Source organism: Saimiri boliviensis, chromosome 13, assembly GCF_048565385.1.
Source record: "Saimiri boliviensis isolate mSaiBol1 chromosome 13, mSaiBol1.pri, whole genome shotgun sequence".
Taxonomy (NCBI): Eukaryota; Metazoa; Chordata; class Mammalia; order Primates; family Cebidae; genus Saimiri; species Saimiri boliviensis.
In genome coordinates, this window is record NC_133461.1 from 107543055 (window position 1) to 107556496 (window position 13442).

The window sequence follows — 13442 nt, forward strand, 5'->3', positions numbered from 1 at the left end:
TAAAATCCTTTCATCTCTTTATTGCTTACAACCCGCCATGATGCAGCCGGGGCTGAGCCGCAGAGCCACCCATGCAGCTGCTGCGGAGCCCAAGAAGAACGCCATTGCTCACTGTACCCCTGCCCCGCCTTCCCGGTGGGCAAACGCAAACCCAAAGGGACGCAGTGACTTGGTCCAAGGCACAGTGCCAGCTCGCGGCAAAGCTGAGATTGGAGCCCAATAAAATCATCCAAATCTCTTCCAGTGTCTTTTTCATGTCCACGGAAGATGTGTTCCACACGGCTTACGCTGTTCAGCATGGTTGGCACGCAAAAAAGGGCCACTCCACGGACTGGCTCTAAATGCTCCTGAAAACCGTGCTGAAGGACACAGAAACATACTTTTCGTAAAAATAAATGGATGAATAAAAAGAAAGAGACTTTCTCCTGTGATTATTTAGTTCTTAAACTCTTCATCTGAGTCTCACAGGCTCCTTTCTGGGGATTTATCATCTTCCCTTTGGTAAACTGAAAACAAACAATTGCACCCTAACTTCTTAATGGTGCTTCGCCGTCTGTAAAGGGCGGCTGCCTGCACAGCTATATCTGACTCTGTTACTATCATCGGCATCAATTCTCGCCCGATGCCCCGCCTCCCCCTGTGCAGCAGCCGGAACGATGCTCTGAAGACTTCAGTTGGACTGTGCACTCTTCGCTCAAACCCGCAGGCCTCCCTCGTCTCTTCTGGAGCAGAAGCCCACCTGCGGGTTTACCCCGACTGTGCTGCTCCCTCCTCTTCCCCACTGGCTCGGTCACCCATCAGGCCTCCTGCATGCCACTGGCCGGCTCCCTCCCCAGGGAACGCTGTTCCCCTGCATCTACATGGCCAACTTTCTGACCTCTGTTAACTCATTCAGCTTCTCAATGGGACAGCTAGCGCTGTGAACTCAAGTCCGCATTCCAGATCCATCTTCCAGGTTTCCATCGCTTGTTTGCTTCCATGGGACACGCCCTATTTACTTATTCCGTTCATTCATTCCTGTGTGTCTCATCTGCTGGAATGATGTCTCCATGTGGACATGGATCCTTGCCTCTCTCACTCCCTGGCCAAGTACCCAGTGCCTCTCAGCAGAACGGGTGCTCAGTGAACGCTTCTGAATTGATCCCTCATCTCTATTTTACTGATAGGGGGGCAAGGATCCCAAAGACAAAGTGATTTGTCTGAAGTCAGTAAGTTAGCGGCACTCAACCTCAACTTGCCTGTCTTTGACAATTATATAGACTTAAGATTTACAAGGGGTTCTTAGTTAATAGGCAGGTCAAAAGTAGATTAGAAAAACTTCAATTTTAAAAAGCAGTTTAAAACCATTACGGAGCCTCCTAGGAGAAGGAGCTAAAGTAACGTGTCTTCTATCCCTTTAAAATAGGTCCTCTGCAGCCTGACGCTCTGACCCTGAGGGCAGAGGGCTTTCCCCAAGCTGTAATTGAGATTCTGAGGTATGCATGCCTCCCTTCCCTCTCTGTATCATCGTGGAAATGAGAGACGGTAAGTGACAGGCCAATGCTCTCTTCCCCTGAAGTCTCCTGCAGGAGAACACTGAGGTCTTCGTAGTGCATTTTTTTTTTCTCCAGAAAAGAGGCCAGTTAGCGATGCTCCAAGCAATCTAGCCTGATGGGAGCGGGCTCTGTGACAGGACACCCTCAGCAACATGGATACATGAGATCCTAAATTTATTCCCTGCTTCAGAATTCACTGGGTATGATCAAGGACTCTTATTTCTTGCTAATGTCCTAGGAGCTTCCACGAGGGCCCACGAATGAGTCTTTTGGAAGGATTCGCATGGTCCAAGGGAGTGGAAGCCCTCTGTGTCCTATGCTGGGCTGTAGTGCAGCGGAAACTCCAGTAAAATTCCACAGCCACGACTCTCAGGGTCCGGAGTTGCCCTGGGTAAGCCACTCATTCCATTCTGACCTGGCTCATGGCGCTCTGCTGAACATTCCTAACACAAAGAACCTTTTACCAGTAACACTCTCCAGGACCTGCCTAAGGAACGCACCTGTTTGGGTATGACCTGGGTACACGGGGAATGGGGGCTCTTGGAAGGCCAGGCCAGGCCCTGCAGCCACTCCCTGCATGGCAGCCACACCTCAGTTCTCCTCAGCGTCCCTGCTCAAACACAGCAGCCATGGCTGGACAGCCAGCTGTCAAAATACTGATGACAATAAACAAATACATGGACCCAGGAAAACCCAGGGAGGTTATAGGAGAGACAGACAGCAGGGAAGCTGTCTGGAGTTGACCCCCAGCCTTCTCTCCAGGCTTCTGTCTACTTGAGAGAAGTGCTAGCTAAGGTCTTTCTGATGGCCACTTGTGCATAAGAAGGAAGCAATGAACAGAGCTCTATAGTGGTGGAATGATCTCAATCTTTGCAAAAGAAAGTATCTCGCAAGGAAGAGGCTGTCACCTCTTGAGAAGTTCTATGCGACAATTTTATAACATGACCTCAATAAAAATACACTGGTAATGTTCTTTTCAAAGCTCAAGTAATAAGGGTGCCTTAGATCTCAACTAGAGCAAAAACAAAATCCAGGCATAAAAACACAGTGTCTGGGTCAGATGTATTGGCTCACGCCTATAATTTGGGAAGCTGAGGTGGGTGGATCACTTGAGGTCAGGAGTTTGGGACCAGCCCGGGCAACAGGGCAGGTGAAACCCTGTCTTTACTGAAAATACAAAATTAGCCAGGTGTGGTGGTGTGTGCCTGTAGTCACAGCTTGGGAGGCTGAGGCAGGAGAATTGCTTGAATCTGCGAGGCGGAGGTTGCATTGAGCAACCTTGTCATTGCACTCCAGCCTGGGCAACAAGGGCAAAACTCTGTCTCGAAAACAAAAAAAACAGAAAAACACCCCGCAAAAATAGTGTCTGAACCACAGCCTTGAAGCAGCAATTTGACTAAGGCAGGACTAAAGCTCTGTGTTTATTTGGGGAGTAGGGGAAAGAGAAAAGAGCTGGTCACGTGTGGTGACTCACGCCTCTAATCCCAGCACTTTGGGAGGCCAAGGCAGGAAAATCACTTGAGCTTAGGAGTTTGTGACCAGCCTGGGCAACATGGCAAGACCTCATTCATCAAAAATACACACACACAAGCGTCATCCGGGCATGGTGGCATGTGCCTGTGGTCACCGCTACTCAGGAGGCTGAGGTTGGAGGATCGCTTGAGCGCAGGAGGTGGGGGTTGCAGTGAGACCAGATAGTGCCCTTGCACTCCAGCCTGGGTGACAAAGTGAGATCCTTCCTCAATTAAAAAAAAAAAAAAAAAAAAAGAAAAGAAAACAGCCTAGATTATTTTAAAAATAAATAAATACAGCCTAAATAAGTAGAGAGGATTTGATTTAAAAAAGAGATAAACCAACTCTGGCAGGAAAAGCATTGTGTTTGAATTGTAATCAAATGGGATTCATAACAAGTTTACAACCAGCACAGGGGAGTCCAGCGTAAGCTAGGAGCGGAAGGCAGCCAGGTTCCTCTGAAGGTACACTACGGGGCTGGTGGGGAGGGTGGGGCAGTGCCCTGTTGGGGTAAGAGCCCTGGAGTAGGAGTTTGCTCTGCCACCAAAAGGTTTGGGTGAGACCATGTGCTTGGCCTCTCCTGGCCTCATAGGGAGGGGGCTGGGATGATCTCTGGGGGAGTTCCAAGGTTGCTCACAGCTCAAGGACTCTGCTAGGAAACTGATTCCCTTTGGGATTTATAAGGGGTCGAGAGTCACACTCATGCAATTTCTTTTGAAATGACTTCAAATAACTATAGATTTGACCTCCCACCACTTACCAGGTGCCTATCACCTGACAGGAGCTGCCCAAATGTCAACTGTCTTGTTTAATTCTCAAAGCAGCCTTATAAGGCAATAATTATTATCCCCATTGGATGTATGGAGAAACTGAGGCATGGAAGGAGCTTCTGAGCTTCCTGGGATGTGCCACAGTCTGCATTCCTGCCAGTGACATTTGACTCCAGAACCAGTGCTTTTAACCCCCTTGCATGAAACTCCCATTTGAAAAATCACATAAAAATTGTGTGGTACGTTTAAGTAATAATCGTCAAATTCAGGACTACAGTTACTTTTAGAGAGGGAGGAAGAATGGAATCAGGGAGGGAAAGATGTAAAGGGGGATTTAACTTTATATTATTCTGTGAAATGTATGATAGTTATAAGATTTAATTTATGAAAAGCAAAAGAAAAAAAATGGAAACAACTATAATAAAAATTGGCCAAGGCAGGACGATGGCTTGAGTCCAGGAGTTTGAGACCTGCCTGAGCAGCATGACAAAACCATGTCTCTACCAAAAATAACGAGCTGGGTGTGGTGGCATACATGTGCAGCCCCAGCTTATCGGGAGGTTGAGGTGAAGGATCACTTGAGCCTGTGAGGTTGAGCGGCAGTGAGCCATGATCACACCCCTGCACTCCAGCTTGGGCGACAGAGCAAGATCCTGCCTTGAAAAACGATAATAATGATAATTAAGACTGGAGAAGGCTGAATGGTGGGTACATGGGTGTTACACTATAGTTTATTGTTCCCTATGTGCTTTCATGACATATAAGCATAAAGAAAAAGAAGATTAGCGATGATATTCTAACAGAACTCCACATGGTTCCCATTCTCAGTTGGCCTCATGGAATTCTTTCCCCACTTCTGTCCCATAGGTTTCCCCTAGCATTGTACTTTTAAAAAATTTAAATGTAAAGAATTTTACAGTGAACCTGATATATCTACTACATATACAAAAAGTAACTTTCAAGAATTTTACAGTGAACATGATATACCGTGTACTACATATATATCAAATTACTTTCAACTCCTTTTTTTTTTTTTTTTTTTTTTTCTGTACTTCAATAAATATAGAGTATGCCAAGGGTCAAAAGGAGGAATTCCAGGGGTTTAGACGGAGCTGTCCCTGGTGGAATTTGAATGCCCTTCTATTCAAATGCAGTGCAGGAGCTGAGTCTCTTGGGGCTACCTTCACACTTTACCAATAATGCTGAAGCAGGAGGAAAGGAAATTATATGTTTCTCTAAGGGCTGCGTGTCATGGAATACAGCATCTCATGCAACCCACAGAGCACACTGGAAAGAACACTGCCAAGATGTTTCTAAAGTGCTCTTACGATATTCCTGCATTTCAGGACATTTAAAACCTAGAGGGCAGGAGAGGAAAAGGCCTCTGTTCCACTGACCATTCATTCCACACAAGGGGTGATTTCAATGGGAAAATTTCCATGGCCTCACGGGCCAGCAGTGAGAAATCACGTTACCAGCGTTGATCACTCAACATTCGATTGTCTACAAACACTGTATGAGATCAAGACCTTAATAAACACTAACCTTAGAGTTCAACCAGGATGTAGCCAAACCCACAGTAAACACAGAGCGCAGGCATGCAGCCAGTGAGGGCGATTCTAACTACTCATCGCGCTGAGCGAGGTGTCAAAGTGTGAAAGACCAGGGCTTAGGGTCCACAGGCCGGAGTCTGAAGCCAGTCTCCCCTGGCCTGTGAGGGAGTCAGGTGACCTCAGGCAGCCTCGGTTTTCTCATCTTTGAAGCAGAGATCACCATCACACCTCCCCCAGGGTCACTGCAAGAATCAAACGTATTAGCATATGGAGAGAAACTGCTTTTCCAGGCTTCTTTCCCCAAATGTGTTATTATTACATCCTTCATGTTTTTCTTTAGCTATTGCTTGTGAATGTCTCAGTGCAGATCTGCATCCAACAAGCCCTAGAAGAAAAATCTGTTTTTAGAACCAGATTCCAGATTACGCCTCTGGTCAACTAGAACCCAGAAACCAACAGATTCTGCCTAGTGGCCAAGGGGCATCTGACATGAGTTCGAGAAACTACCAACCTCCTTAGCTTCCCACCCAAGGCCTGCCTTGCTTTTTGTTCGTGCTGTAGCTTTTGGTTACAATGGCTTATGACACATTCCAGAAAACATAAGCCAAGTGTTTTCCATTCTCTTGACGCACGAGGTGATGACGGGCCAATGCGCATTTACGGCAGGGTGCTACTCCCTCCACTCCGTCCTCACCGGCATCCTGGCTTTGTTGCTCTTCTGTCTCTCCCTAGCTCTCTCTCTCTCTCTTTCTCTCTTTCTCTCTCTCTTTTTGAGATGGAGTCTCACTCTGTTGCCCAGGCTGGAGTGCATCGGCATGATCTCAGCTCACTGAAACCGCCACCTTCTGGATTCAAGCAATTCTCCAGCCTCAGCCTCTGGAGTAGCTGAGACTACAGGTGCACGCCATTGGACCCAGCTAATGCTTTTGTATTTTTAGTAGAGATGGGGTTTCACCGTATTAGCTAGGATGGTCTCGATCTCCTGACCTTGTGATCCACCGCACCCAGCCTACTCATTTTTACTTCTACGTTAATGATTACATAGTTGGATCTGTATTTTTTTTTCCACTTAAAGTTATAACACTCTTCCATGCTATTGAAAACTCTGCAAAAACACTTTTTCAAGTTGGTATGATTTACTCAACCATTCTTCTAGCACCAAATGTTCCTTGCTCCCCCACTTTTTGCTATTATAGAGAACGTGCTGACGGGGAAAGTTTTAAAATGAAGGTAGCATTTGAAATACAATACCGCAAGATAATTTCAGGGGACAGTGCCATGTCTTTTTAATGCATGTCTTTTAGATATTTTAAAGTAAAACTAGTCTTTTATGAATTGAGACTTCTCTTTTGAATTATTTTCTTTTCCATAATGAGTTCTGTAGAATTATCTGATATATTCTGCTGTATCTTTGCATCTCATCAATTTTATGACAATTCAGGCATAAAAGCATTCCCACGATTATATAATGGTTTGAAAATCAATAGGTGTTTGGCAATTTATACATAACGTATTTAGCTGCAACACATGTCATGGACACATTTGACATCACTAAAGAAAAGTGGGAAAGTTTTGGCTGACCAGCTATTGATAGTTCTCATGGCACAGCATAGTCAGGTATTCTACTGAGACAGAAGATGAAAATGCCTGGCACACCATGGGCACTCACTGAAGTTTGGCACCCTTCCCTTCCCCACTGCCCTGTCTTCCTGAAAACAATCTTTGTTGTTCAGGATTTCATCATTTCCAGATGCCGGTGCTAACAACTGACAGGCAGGGCAATGCATGCTGATGTCAGAAAGTCTGGAATTTCTGGTGGGAAATCGGCTGTTGATGAACTCATTGGATACAAAGATCCTGTTTTCATGTCAGTATCCTCAGTAATAAAAGGTGAGGGAAGACAGGAAGTATAGCACATAAATATTCTCCACTTGCTATCACTGTCTCAATTTTTACTGGAAAGGATTCCCATAAATCGAGGTATCAGTTGTTTTACAAGAAGGATAAAAATGAAAGGATCCTTAATAAGTGAAAAAGCCATCGATTAAGGTCTGAGCTCTGTAAAACGCCTTCACTGCTGTCACTACATTTCCTCAACATCCATCACCACAGAGCAAAACTGCCTTCCCTGTGCCCACAGGAGGATGTTCCAGGAAAACGCTTGTTGTCAATTCATCATCCAGGTGTTTTCATAATTTTGTACTCTAGTTTTCACACGGTGATTGTTTAAGAACTATCTACTTGTCAAAGCAAAAGAATCCTTTCAGTGACTGCCTTTCCACTGGCTCTGTGCTTCAATCTCTGCCTTTCCACCTCGATCCTCTGTCCTGGTGGTCTGTAAGTAGCAGGCAGACTATCCCTTTTGGAGTCTTTTCTGTGAAAACTCAGTCTCCGGCCTGCCTGTCGTGCTGCTGGCAGACACGGCAGTGCCCCTGGACTGAGGGCAGCTGGTGAGAACCGGGCAAAGGGGAGCGAGGAGTACGAGGCTTGGCGGGGAAGCCAAGGGAAGAACCGTGAATAACTTAGTAACATTCAAAACTGATGCTGACTATTGAGTTCGTACCTGGAGGACAGGTGAGAGCAGGAGGGGATGCCCACAGACGAGGCGCCAGAGACCCAGTTCACATGGACCCAGGCAGTTCAGCACTGATTCAGCTGGACTTACCCCACCCCAGGAACCTAGCTGGACACAGCCTCCCTGGAAGATGTCTGATCCTCTCTTGCCATCTTGTCCCTGGGGAGGCGGAGGAGCTCAGCCTACCCCCGAAGACCTTATCAAATGATTCCTTGCAACCACAAAGCATCTATTTTCTGAGAAACATTCTCATACGTATAATTTTCTTTTTGTTATAGTCCCATTTTACACTTAAAAAAATTTTAAGTGAATATATAGTTCTTGATCTGGTCACAGTGACTTACTTTATGAAGGGATCGCTGCTGGGCTGGGCTGGGCTGGCTCTGGAAAGAGAATGCCAAACCGGGAGCAGCTGCTGCTCTTCCCTTCCTGGAGGAGGAGAAGGCAGAGCAGACAGGAGGCACAATGGTCCCATCCAGCCTGGTATCAGCCTGTCTCAAGACTAGCCCTGTGGACACTGTCAGCCACCCCCGCAACCATCATCAACTCCACACCCTCAGTCTCCCCATATACGTTCACTTGGCAAAGTAGAAACCCTTTCACTTCCGCTGGCCCAAGATGGGAAGCTGACTTCAGAGAGCTTAAGACGTATGCTTGAGAGATGTGTCAGACTGAGCAGAGCCTGAGCTCGAAGGACTCTGCATTGGAATCCAGTGTCCCCAGCATGTCAGTGGGAGGACACTTGCTCAGAGGGCTCAGAGGCATAAATTACATCACCAGTAGAGTCGGGAGGGACAGTCATCTCCTCCGCATGCTTCTGGGCATTGCTCATTTACCATCCCTTGACTTAGTCTGAGTCTGTGCACTCTGGACAGTGTCTCCACGTGAACTTGCTTACCTACCAAAGCTCCCCTGCAAGTAATAATGCATTCTTAAAGAGAAGCATGAGGCTGCAACCTCATTATCAGGAACTTTTTGAGACCACAATAAGCCATCCAGGCCCCAAGACTGCTATTCTGAAAAATTACCAAGTGATTTACAGCTACATACATATCTATGCCAAAAATCATAATCAGATTCTTAACGGGGAAAATGGGAAAGAATTCACATGTGTAGCAATCAGCACATGAGAAACAGGGTTCTATATCTTGAGTGGAGGGGTGATCACATAACTGAATACAATTGCCAAAAGCCATCCAATCACACGGTGAAAGTGTTGAATTCTATTGTATGGAAATCATACCCCATAAAGCTGGGGGAACAAGAGCCATGAGCTGAAATAAGACAAAACAAAACAGATTCTAAGCCAGGAGCAGACCTGGGGATAGAAGTGTCTGAGGACACCCAGCTAGAATTCAGCATGGCCAAGTGAGAAGTCGAATCACAGGGCTCTGTGTTTGCCAGACTTCAGTGAGTCATTTTTCCTTTCAGATTATTTATTTATTTTTATAAAAGAGGCATCAGACACCCTTCTGGTCTGTATAATTCAGACCACCAGAGATGCGCACACACACTCACGCCAAGTCAACACAAATCATCAACAGCAAAAATAAATGGTCATTTCCAGCGCTGAGTAGTAGAAGCAGAGGTCCCTAGCACAGAGCTGAATGGAAGGCACTGGTGGTGGAGTGAGGAAATGGCAGCATTCAGGCTGGCTGCAAAGAGGCTCAGCTCCCATAGCCCGCACTCTGTGAGCAGGGGTGTTTCCATCTGGTAGGAAGCAACATGGAATTCTAAGCCAGGATGTCTATGTTACGGGTGGTTTAGGCGAAGGCCAGTGACGGGATTCAGGTGGTATGCATCCTGATCTCCCACCCCTTCAGTCCGTCCTGAACAGAACTACTAGCTCAATCTCACCAAAACTTGCCCGCTGACTTTTAAGGGCTCCGTGGCCCACAGAACGGAATGGCTTGAAGCTCGGTGCTCTGTCTTCCTGTTTTGGCTTTGTCCCTTGACCCTCACTGGAGTGCTCATGGTTTCTCCTGAACCTCTCTCCCTGTTTGCCTTTATTTCATGCTCTCTTTGCCAGAAGTCTCCCCAGATTATGCAGTTCTAAGCCCTACGACTGGCACAAAGTGGGCAAATGCTCAATAACTGCTGAAAGAATGGTGGTCTTCCTCCACACAAAGACACGTGTTGCATGGGGTTGCACCTGTGACCAAGAGGTTATTTACAGAGAAGCCTGAAGACTGGAGGACAGCGCATGACCCTTAGGGCCCAGCCTTAAAGGTGGGGCAGATAAGAGACTGTGTATTTTGTCTGTGCAAAAGTACCTTCTCTGAATGGTCTAAGAAATGCAGTTGGTCCCACCTGTGTTATTGCCCAGCTGCCCATTTTAAAGGAAGGACAGGCTGGGCACGTTGGCTCACACCTGTAATCCCAGCACTCTGGGAGGCCAAGGCAGGAGAATCACTTGAGCCCAGAGGTTCAGGACCAGCATGGGCAACAAAGAGAGACTCTGTCTCTATAAAAAGTAAGAAAAAAAAATGAGCTGGGCATGGTTGTGGTCCTACCTACTTGGGAGGCTGAAGAAGAAGGATCACTTGAACCCAGGAGGTCAGGGCTGCAGTGAGCCATGTTCACACCACTGTACTCCAGCCTGGGTGACACAGGGAGACCCTATCTCAAAAACTCAATAAAGGAAGGACAGGCCCAATTGTTTTGAGAAACGCTTCTATAGGTACGGCTGTGAGTGAACTTGGGTTAACACAGCAGGTGCAATAGAAAAATGCACACCGTTCCTGGACTGTTGGCCTGTTCCCATGCTATAGAAATTAGCCTGTGGTGTGTAAAACTCTGCCCTGCAATCTCATGGCATGATGGGTCATGGAGAAGGAAGTACAGGCCAAGTGTCTCAGCCACCAGATTTTATTTTATAAAGAGGAGGAAAGGCCGGGCGCGGTGGCTCAAGCCTGTAATCCCAGCACTTTGGGAGGCCGAGGCGGGTGGATCACGAGGTCAAGAGATCAAGACCATCCTGGTCAACATGGTGAAACCCCGTCTCTACTAAAAACACAAAATATTAGCTGGGCATGGTGGTGCGTGCCTGTAATCCCAGCTACTCAGGAGGCTGAGGCAGGAGAATTGCCTGAACCCAGAAGGCGGAGGTTGTGGTGAGCCGAGATTGCACCATTGCACTCCAGCCTGGGTAACAAGAGCGAAACTCCGTCTCAAAAAAAAAAAAAAAAAAAGAAAAAAGAAAAAAAAAAAAAAGAGGAGGAAAAAGCAGTTACATGTAATTTCTCTCTTTTCCTATGGACCATGTGGAAGGAAGGATATTTAATTGAGTATGGGAATCCCGCCGAAATGACTAAGGTGAAAGTGATGCCTCATGTCACTGACTAAGGAATAAAGAAAAAATAAATTACAGTAGTCTCTCATTTCTGACATTTAGAGAGGTAAATCTTTGGAAGAGGGATGGAGAAGGCTGCCAGAGAAGCCCAATTGCACGGTTTAGGAGCAAAAAGTCACTCTGAGGCGGCTGACAAGGGTTCCAGCTGCAATGGTGCACCCGAAAAATGCCGGTGTTCCTGGGAAGGGGCTCCCAGACAGCTGTGAGGGCACCGGGCCATGCTTCCAGCTGTGATGGCCACACACAGCTTCTCCCTCCCCGCAGACTCCACCCAAAGTGTCTCATTCAAACAGGAAACTCTTGGGACAAGTGCTGTGGTGAGCACGGCTGCTGCTTCGTGTGTAATAAGCTATGCCATGTCTTTTTGTGGCTGTGCACTAGTGAGACCCCACCTCCTCTCCCTGGGGGAGTCCCCATCGGGAGAACTTTCTTTGCATTGCTAATAAATCGTTTATTTGCCACAGAAAAGTCCAGAAAGCAGAGACACTGTGTCTTGGTCTGAAAATATTAGAAAAATACAGTTTTGCTCACAGTACTCCAACTGAATTGCTAAAGAACAGTTTATACTTACAAAATACAACTTGGCTGGGCACAGTGGCTCACGCCTGTACTCCCAGCATTTTGGGAGGCAGAGGCAGGCAGATCACGAGGTCAAGAGATCGAGACCATCGAGGCCAACATGGTGAAACCCCGTCTCTAATAAAAATATAAAAATTGACTGGGCGTTGTGGTGTGCACCTGTAGTCCCAGCTACTCAGGAGGCTTAGGCAAGAGAATCACTTGAACCCGGGAGGCAGAGGTTGCGGTGAGCTGAGATCGCACCACTGGACTCCAGCCTGACAGCAGAGCAAAACTGCATCTAACAACCATGAAAAAACTCACCATGACCTCACACTGGGGTGAGGAGAAGAGGGATTATCTACTGATTCGTGGAGCCTTGCTTATAAAAATTGCCAATTTTACTCAACAGAAGATTCCTATATTTTATTTGGGCTTGGAGGCTCTCAGGTACCTCTGAGATTCTCTCCGTTTTGCTATTTGTGAATCAAATATGGGGTAACCGTGCAACTAGGGGACACAGTTTGGCCAAACCTGTTTGGCAAAAGAACCACGTTTGGAAGCAAGGACTTCCTTAAACAGGTAGATTTTGTTGGATGATGAGTACATTTGGAAAGCAAGCAGGACAGGGCCATTTTATTGTAGAGTCATTGTAAAAAGTCACTAGAAACTGCTTTACATGTGGTCAAATTTTGGAGGCGATTAAGTGACGTAGAGCCAACATTGAGAAATGCTTCATAAGGTAGATAAACCACTGTAACTTCTTTCCCTGTCCCAGTTCTAATGATCTAACAGAGTTAGGTCCGGAATGAATTGTGTTCTGCTATCAAGTTTATTACAGATGTGAAGTGTTAACGGTATATGCAGCTAAAAGGATTAGGATATGCAGAAATTAAAATAAAAAAGGAGTCCAGTAAGAGTTCTTTTCACAGTAATCTCTATTTGCTGCGTCTTCTTTTAAATCAGTCAGTATATGTTTTGTGAGTGACTTTTGTTTGCATTAACTTTCAGCTTCTCATTGTTCACTAACCCCTAGACTGTGAAAGGAATATAAACATTTCATGAAGAGGAGGAATTCACATCCCAGATGGATGGCTACACGAGATGGACTTGAGGTCTCCTTCCTCCCTGACCTGCTAATTCGCTAGAGTTATTTTTAAAGTCTGCATTGATTTTGAAATCAATATGTGACTTTTCATTACAAATTCAACATGTGAATCTGAGGATTTCTATAACAGACAAGTCTGGGGATTAGCAGATTTCTGGGATGTGACCGTGGCGGGAACGTTGGAAGATTATGAAGGTGATCAAAGATAGCGCTGTGGATGGCAAGTGTTGCCAGAAAACCCACGTGTTTGTTGGACCGGTGGGAGTTTCAAAGCACAGTCACATTGGTATGATGAATCTTGAACTACCCACCACAACAAAGTCCACCCACCTGAAAGTAGTAAAAATGCAAAATTTAAAACAATAGAAGGTAGGTACAAAGTACCAAAGATACGTCTTAAGAAAAAGCCCAAGCCGGGCATGGTGACTCACACCTGTAATCACAGCACTTTGGGAAGCTGAGGTGGGTGGATCACCTGA

At 46.2% G+C, this 13442-nt stretch overlaps 1 protein-coding gene across 5 annotated transcripts in view; it reads right to left on the bottom strand.

Annotated features, from left to right (window-relative positions):
- MCPH1 (microcephalin 1) overlaps positions 1 to 13442 on the bottom strand; it is a 312577-nt gene that overhangs the window by 108371 nt on the left and 190764 nt on the right.